Source organism: Bison bison, unplaced genomic scaffold, assembly GCF_000754665.1.
Source record: "Bison bison bison isolate TAMUID 2011002044 unplaced genomic scaffold, Bison_UMD1.0 scf7180017864057, whole genome shotgun sequence".
Classification (NCBI taxonomy): domain Eukaryota; kingdom Metazoa; phylum Chordata; class Mammalia; order Artiodactyla; family Bovidae; genus Bison; species Bison bison.
Window position 1 is genome coordinate 2,766,658 of NW_011494629.1, and position 9,290 is coordinate 2,775,947.

Consider the following 9,290-nt stretch of genomic DNA (forward strand, 5'->3'; position numbering starts at 1 on the left):
GGAGAAATGCACCCAGGCCTGGGAGGGAAGCTGACACACAAAATTCCACTGCCCTATCCCAGCCCCGGCCCAGCTGTTGGTCCTTAGTCTCTGAAAGCCAACGCCACCTAACAAGATGACATGTGTTAAGCCACATGCTTTTCTGACTCTATGTTTTGCCAATTGAATTAGATTTTCCTCTGGTTGATATTGGAGTGAGCCTTCATTTCCTGACCATCTGCTGTTTGGGTGGCAGGAAAGTCCTCTGAGTGCCAGAGGAGAAGCAGCCCAGATTGAACGTGCTGCAGGAACACCCCAGGAGCAGAGGGACTGATGGAGGGCTCCCAGGGAGGCCCCCACAGCCACGCGGCACTCAGGGACTGCCAGCTCTGAATCTGAGCCTGGGTCCAGAGTCCTTCCTGCTCCGGACACTGGTAATATAATTCAGTTTAAAAAGGAAGAAAATTTTGACACGTGACACATAGTTGAACCTTGAGGACATTGTGCTAACTGAAATAAGCTTGTCATAAAAGGACAGATACTGTACGATTCCACGTGTATAAAGCATCTACAGTCATCAAATTATAAAAACAAAAAGTAGAATGGGGGTGCCAGGGACTAGGGGAAAGAGAATGGAGAATTAGTGTTTTAATTGGGACGGTTTCTGTTCGGAATGATGAAAAAGTTCTAGATCTTTTGTACAACAAGGTGGAATCATTTAACACTGCTGAACTTCAAACTTAACAATGATTAAATGGTTGAAAAACAATTACCTGTATCTATATTGATGGATCTCACCTCTCACTGATCACAGACCTTGAAGAGTATCTCTGTGACTGTATTAATCTGTGTCCAATCAGATGGTAGGGACCACTCGGTGACCTGAACAGGATGTCTAATAGGCCCAGTTAGTAAGCACTGATGAGACCTAAAAGGAAGCCCTAGGAAACCCCAGAACTGAGGGAGGGCACTTGAGGAGGTCAGCTTGGAGGGAGCTGGGCCTCAGTGGAGAAGGCATGCCTGAACCCACTAGTTGGCAGGGAAATCTGCTGGTTTGTGTGGGCCAGGCTGGTCTGCAACCACCACAGCGCAGGCTCTGTGGCTACTGGCCAGGGTGCGTAGCAAATTCGGGGCATCAAGAAGGAGCTGGAGGCCGAGAGTGGGGAATCTGAATCTAGAGGCCTTGGGAAGGTAACCACCAGGGCAGGGCTGCAAGGTCACAGGAATGTCATTTGGGGGGCACGGGCACCAACCATCCTGAATCCCGCACTTCAGACCCCCAGGTATCAGACCTCCATCCTCTTTCCACCCTTCCAGTTCTCTGAACTGGGGGTGCCTGACATTTTGGTCACCAGGAAGGAGAAATGTCCAAGGGTATTCGGAGCTCAGAGGTAATGAACTGATATGCTGACCTTGCGGGTAAAGGGGCCTCCAGGACAGGATGCTAAAAAAAATACCTATTCAAAAAATATAAATTTGTTTTATCTGAATGTACTTATCTGAATAAAATCTGGTAGATTGGACTTCATAAAACTGAAAACTTCTGCTTATCAAATGACATGACTAAGAAAATAATAGGCAAGACACAGATTTGGAAAAAATACCTGTATTTGAAAAAAAATACATGTGGCCATAGTGTGTAAAGAACTCCTTTAAAAGTCAAGGCTAAAAAGATGAATAACCTAAAATTTTAAATGTGCCGAAGACTTTAACAGACACTTCACAAAAGGTGATATACGAATGGCTGGGCCCCTGAAAGTGTGCTAAGTGTCATCAGTGAAGTATCTCCACCAATCATTTTAACATCTAAACATTTAGAAGATAGAAAATAACCAGTGTTAGGGAGGCATGGAGCAACTGAGGCTCATGTTTTGCTGGTAAGAAATAGTACAGCCACTTTGAAACTGGTCTGGTGGTTTCTTATAAATATACACAAGAGATTCTCCTCAGTTTGGCCAAGAGAAGTGAAAACATGCTTACACAAGTCCTTACACACTGCACTAAGAGTAGTTCATTCATAACAGCCGCAGACAAGGGCCACCTTGATGACTGTCTGCAGGTGAATGTGAAAACATGCTGGGTGCCCCTGCACTGGGATGGGCTCAGGAGGGAAGAGGGATGGGCTGCTGATACACGAACAGCCCTGATGAATCTCAGAAACATTTTGTGGGTGAAAGAAGCCAGACACGTAATAAATTAATCCATTTATTTGTTGATTCAGAACAGGCAAAGCAGATGAGAACAGGGGTAGCCACTGTAGTGGGGAGAGAGGGCTTGACTGCACACGGGCCTGAGGAAGTTTTCTTGGGGATAGCAGCGTTCTAGACTTGATATTCGTGATGGTCAGTCTGTACAGTTCTCAAAACACATCAGTCTGGACCTCCAAGATGGGTGCTTTCTTGGTGGATGTGAGTAATAGAGTGAAAGTGAAAGTTTAGTCACGCAGTCGTGTCCGACTCTTTGCGACCCCGTGGACTGTAGCCCACCAGGCTCCTCCGTTCACGGGATTTTCCAGGCAAGAGTACTGGAGTGGGTTGCCATTTCCTTCTCCAATGTGAGTAATAATCCATTGCTGAAATCTAAAACATGTCTCACCCTGTCTAGCCCTGTCCATCCCACAGGATGCCATATCCCAGTGGGCCCCTTCTTAGAGGGAGACCCAACCATGCAGAAGAGAAAGGCTGAAGACGGTGAGAAGTTTCTGTCTGAAGAGGAGAAGCAGCTCCGTGCGATGAATCAGCCAAGGATCAAGCTATGAAATGATACTTCACTGCACTGAGCAAGCACCAGGGCAGTGGACTTACTGCACTGACACCTCCCGAACAGCCACGGTTCCCTCCTTTCTTGTGGACAAAACTCCAGTGAGTGGAGATGATGGTTTGGAACTCAGTCACATCTGGCTGTTAAGAAGACAGGAAGAGGTGGTATCTATTTGGGGATAATCCAGTTAAAATTTGGGGGTTCAGTTACTAAAAATCAAGAGGGCAAGAATGAATACGGCGTGGCAATCTCTGCCCCAGGGACAGCATCTTCAGCCCAGGTGACAGGTGACCGGGCCAGTTCTGTTCCATATTTCCGAGCCTTCCTTGCAGTGAGGGGTGGCCCTAAGATTTAAAGGGCAGTCTGCTGGAGAACGGAGAAGGCAATAGCACCCCACTCCAGTACTCTTGCCTGGAAAATCCCATGGATAAAGGAGCCTGGTAGGCTGCAGTCCATGGGGTCTTGAAGAGTCGGACACGACTAAGCGACTTCACTTTCACTTTTCACTTTCAGGCATTGGAGAAGGAAATGGCAACCCACTCCAATGTTCTTGCCTGGAGAATCCCAGGGACGGGGGAGCCTGGTGGGCTGCCGTCTGTGGGGTTGCACAGAGTTGGACACGACTGAAGCGACTTAGTAGTAGTAGTAGCTGCTGGAGAAAGGCAGAACTTTTGCTCATGAAGGGGAACAGATGTGGCTGTTGGTCTTTTCCCTGTTTCTCCCTGGTCTGCACACAGACATGATACCTGAAGCTGTGGGAGTTAAGTTATGACCATGAGGGAACAACTCCAAGGAGAAGGCCAAGATCATTGCAGAGTTACTGTCCAGACAACATCAAGCTTCTGAGCAAGGCAGCAGCTGTTTGGGTCTGATCTAGTGATGGGGGGGATAAAACTATGTCTATTATTGATACCCCATAAATTCCTAATGGATAGACAAAACTTAGCTTATAAGCCAGCTGTGACAGCTGCTCCCAGGGATGAGTTCTGAGGATGTGGTGAGTGCTAGGAGTTCTCTGGCTGCTATCACCCAGGTCAGACTGCAGACCAGAAGGGAAGACACATATTTAGTGGCACAGTTTGCGATGCTGCCTAAAAACTAACTCACACTGCCTTAATCGTTTCTCCTGATGCCCCAATTTCGAGGTGAAGAGTGAGCATCTCACCCACTTTGATGTTTCCATGACCACAGGCCTGTGTGGTTCCTGGAACCCACCTCCGATCAGTCTGCTGCCTCCTCCCATCCCTGGCTGGACTATCAGGAGCCCAGTGTGGAAGGGAGGAAACACTTACCTGAATGCACTCTAATCAGCATGTGTTTTAAAAGCAATTTCTGGGAAACATAAGAAAAAAGGCAGAAAGATAAATGCTGTCATTTGCCATTATGGCTGATGATTTTAAACAGGAAAAGAGCTTCTGAAATTCTCAGTCCAATTGTCTTTTAGATACACAGGGCCAAGGGTGGACACCACAGGTAGACAGTGGCAGTAATTGCTTCCTGCCCCTCGCCGCAGCTCAGGAGTTAGCAGCCAGCGGACCCAGAGCCCCAGGGAGGGAGGGCAGCTGTTAGGACCCACTACTGACTGCTGTGAGGTTGGGCCTCATGCCAGAGGCATACCCATCTCAGGGGATGACCCGGTGACACCACCACTGCTGGCCTTAGTGACGGTATGTGCTGTATTGAAGGAGGAACTGCCCCCCCAGTGGGGAGCTGGGCACCGGGATCCAAGGGCACAGGGGCGAGAGCAGACCCCAGACCAAGGAATGTCACAGGGCCACCTACAAGAGTCACTCAGGCCCTAACTGCACTACGTGCCCCTTCCCAGTCGGTCACTAAGCGGCTGGCTCCCTCTCTGGAGATCAGAGCCACCACGCACCTGAGCAAAGTCAGAGGGAGGTGGGCAGTGACTTCAAGGGGCAACCAAACCGAGCACAGGAACCGCTGGGGGCAAGAGGCAGGCTCACCTTCCCCCACTCCCTGCCTTTTCCTTCCTCCCTTCCTTTCCCTCAGGTTCTCTCTCTCCTCCTACTCCCGTATTTCTCTCTCTCTTTCTCACTGCTCCCTCTTGCTTCTGTCCGTCTCTGCACTTTCAAATCTCCATTTTCTCCGCATCCTGGACAGTAAATGCAGGCAGTGAGGGGAGGCCGTGACTGTGTGCCCTTCCTTCACACTGATGGACTGAGAGCCGAGCTCCACATTAGAAGGGTCTCCCATCCTCCTGCTGTACCAGCCACATGACCTTAAGTCAAGCATCCCCTCTGCCTCGGGTCCTGCCTGTGAGATAGAACTAAATGGACAGTCACCCATTTGTGAGCTTTGTGAAGTGCCCACAGGTCTGGGCTTTTCTCTGTTTCTGATAATCACATCACAGTACTGGACTCATGCCCTCCCTGGCACTTTTAATCCTCCAGCTGCCTAGATTTGCCTTCTTCTCGCGCAGGCCCTGAGCCAAGGCCAAGAGCCTCAAGGGATTTGGGATGCACCACAGCCTGGCCATCTTCCTCCTCTCCCTTTCAGCTCTAAAGCTCCTCCCTAGGAGGCAGCCCCTGGGCCTGACACAGCAACTCTCTGCGGCTTGAGTTTTGGTGACGGCCCCTGTTGTGACAAGTCCTGTGTCCCTGTCCGCTTGAACCTGGCCTGCACCAGGGTGGAGCTGCCCCCTCACAGCAATCATGTGAGAGAGCTCTGGCTAGATCTCCAGGCTTTCAAGGCCTCTCCTCCACCCATTAGCTCTGCCATCCTCTGGGCCTCAGTTTCCTCATCTATAAAATGGGATAATAGTATCCACAGTTTGGCTTATGAGCAGTGTGTGCAAGCCAGTCCCCCTCCCTCCAGGACACCATTCACCAGGATCAAAGGTTGATGTTCCTCAGCATGCAGGCCTGCGGAGGCACCTCTAGCACAGTTCAGAGAAGTCAGACCAAGGCCTGAGGCTAGCCTTGAGATGAGTGGGTCCCTTGGGTTCCCTCTGCCCTCCCCAGCGCAAACCCTGGTGACTAGCTTTTGCACCCACTCCTCTGTCCAACCAGCCCACACCCTGAGGGGTCTGTGAAGGTCAGTGTACTCGGCAGGTGGTGGGCTGGGAGCAGAGGCCACCTTTGAGGGGGATCCCTTGGTATCACTGAGGGTCTATGGGTCTCATAGGGCCTTGGATATCATGAAGGTCATGAACATCACAGGGGCCATGAGCGTCACTGGGGCCTTGTACATCACAGGGGGTCATGGACATCATGGGGGCCATAGGTACCATGGAGCTATAGACACCATAGATACCGTGGGAGCTACAGGCAGCAAGGGGGCCAGGGGCATCACGGGCATCATGGACATAATGGGAGGACATGGACCTCATGGGGGGATATCAGCATCATGGAGGCCACCAGCTTCTGGAGCCAGTGAGGTGGGAGATGTCTCCAGCCTTAGGCTGGGCTCTCACTTCAGCCTAAGAGGGTGGTGCCCAGGTGGGTTATCCCAGCCCCATCCCTGGGGATGCAGGACCAGCACTCTGATACGCTCTGAAGCATCCCTGCTCCCACCTGGCCTGCACCCTCTCCCGCATCCACTCCTGGGGAAGCTTAGGGAAGCTGTCACCTGAAGCGGACAGTGAAGCCAATAGATGGCCTTTGACTAGGGATCAGAAAGACCAGCAATGCTTTTTAAATTGCTTCTACCAACTTTTTTCTGGTTATGAAATAAGGTAGGTTATAAATAGTGTAGTGTTTTCTCCCTGTGTTTGTATCATTGAAATAATTTAATTTTGCGACCTCTCCCCATAACAGTATAGTGTCAGCTATGACAAGTTGCACAGCCAGCATCTCTTGTAATGGTTGTGTAATATTCTATCATGGAGGGGGTGACAAATTATCCTTTCCCTGGCATACATACAATTTTTCATTACTTCTTATAATGTTATGGTGAATTATTCATAATGATTTTATCATATTAAACAACATCTTTTTAGAATAGAGTTCCAGCAGCAAAATTATTTGGGTCAGTGTGAAAGTGAAAGTCGTTCAGCCATGTTTAACTCTTTATGACCCCATGGACTATACAGTCCGTGGAATTCTTCAGGCCAGAATACTGGAGTGGGTAGCCATTCCCTTCTCCAGGAATCGAACTGGGGTCTCCTATATTGCAGGCAGATTTTTTTACCAGCTGAGTTACCAGGGAAGCCCCTATTTGGGTCAGAGGATATAAATATTCTGAAGGCCCTTGGTATAGATTGTCAGATTGCATTATGGAAGAGTCACTGTGTTTTTACATGCTTGTCATGTAGCAACTGTGGAAATTTGAGCACCCTCAAGATTTGTTGTTCATTGTGAATCATGATTTCAATATATAGATCTTTAGTTCTGAGTCTATCTTTTAAAAATACATAGTAACCACTTACAGTTTCTTTTGATTCATTGGCAGAGATAGTGCTCAGTTCAGTTCAGTTCAGTTGCTCAGTTGTATCCAACTCTTTGCGACCCCATGAACCACAGCACGCCAGGCCTCCCTGTCCATCACCAACCCCCAGAGTTTACCCAAACTCATGTCCATTGAGTCGGTGATGCCATCTAACCATCTCATCCTCTGTCATCCCCTTCTCCTCCTGCCCTCAATCTTTCCCAGCATCAGAGTTTTTTCAAATGAGTCAGCTCTTTGCATCAGGTGGCCAAATTATTGGAGTTTCAACTTCAACATCAAGAGTTGGTCAAATTATTTTCTTGGTCCCATACATCTGGGTGTGATCACCTGCTGAATTCTCACCACCTGGATGTGAGAGGCAGTGATCTGCTACTAGACTGAAATATGCCGGGTCCCTGGACACCACCTGATTGAAAAGCAGGGGAGCCCCCTTACCCACATTAGGTGTGTGGGAGTGAGAAATAAACCATACTCTGTTAGCCACCAAGATGCTGGGGTTTATCTGATAACAAAGTGGAACTGGGCCTCCCAATCAAAATACTCACACTATTACGTATCTATCACTTTAAAACAAATAAGTGGCCTTAAAAAATTATTAGTTAATGTCTCCAGTAGTTTCTGTCGGTCAAGAATTCAGGAGTGACTCTGCAGAGTGGCTCTGAGCCAGGAGAGAAAGGCAGAAGCCGCAGTGCCCTCTATGACTCAGCCACAGAAGTCACACACCATCACCTCTGCTGTAATTTATTGGCCATGTAGTCTGGCCTTGATTTACTGTAAGAAGAGACTATAGAAGGGTGTGATTAAGAAAGTGAAGATTATTGTGGCCATCTTGAGGTCAACTATCTCCCTCCCTAAAACTACTTTAGAAATTTATTCTTTAAAAATGTCACAGATAGTGCTTCCCTGGTGGCTCAGTGGTAAAGAACCCGCATGCCAATGTAGGAGACACGGATTCAATCCCTGATCCAGGAAGACGTCACATGCCTCAGAGCATGCGCTTGCACCACAACTACTGAGCCTGTGCTCTAGAGCCCGGAAGCCACAATGACTGAGCCCACATGCCACAGCTATTGAAGCCCCTGCACCTTAGAGCCCAGGCTTCATGACAAGAGAAGCCACTGCAATGCTCACACACCACACCTAGAGAGTAGCCCACGCAGCAACAAAAACCCAGCATAGCCACAAACATAAATAAAACAATAATTTTTTAAAACCTAAAGACTTAGGTACCAGGAGAGGACAGTCACTGAAGTATTGCTTTTAGAAGCAGAAAAAAAGGGAGGGGACATAATGTCCATTAAGTTGAATAAGGCATAACGTGACATTAAAATAGAAATGTATGCAGTCATATGTTGCAGAATGATTTTATGACATAGAAAGACGTACTTATAATTAAGTGACAAAACATAGGCAGAATGATTCTGCTGTGTAAAGAACATGTCTTTTATTATTTATTGCACTGGGTTTTCGTTGCTACATGTGGGCTTTCTCTAGCTGTGGCAAGGAGAGGTTCCTCTTCTTTGCGGTGCACAGGCTCCTGATTGCAGTGGCATCTCTTATTGCAGAACACAGGCTCAATAGTTGTGGCACACAGGCCTAGCTGCTATGCGACACATGGAATCTTCCTGCACCAGGGATCCAACCCGTGTTCCCTGCTCTGGCAGGCAGATTCCCATTCACTGTACCGCCAGGGAAGTCCTAAAGTACATGCATGCGTGCTAAGTTGCTTCAGTTGTGTCCAATTCTTTGTGACCCTAAGGACAGCCTATGAATCAGACTCCTCTGTCCATGGGATTCTCCAGGCAAGAATACTGGAGTAGGTTGCCATGACCTTCTCCAGAGGGTCTTCCCAACCCAGGGATAGAACCCTCATCTTTTATGTTCCCTACATTGGCCAGCAGGTTCTTTACCACTAGCGCCACCTGGGAAGCTCCCTGAAGAACATGTCTTTATATAAAGCATAGAAGATGTAGGAAAGGCTACCCATCTGGGTAATTTGGGATTATCGATGGGCATGTATCCACACACCTTCCCTTCAATTGTAAGTGGAGGACACTTTCCCATCATGTTGATCTTGGGCTTGGCCAAATGGTTTGTTCTGGCAGCAGCATCAGTAGCTGATTCCAATTCCAAACCTTCAGAGG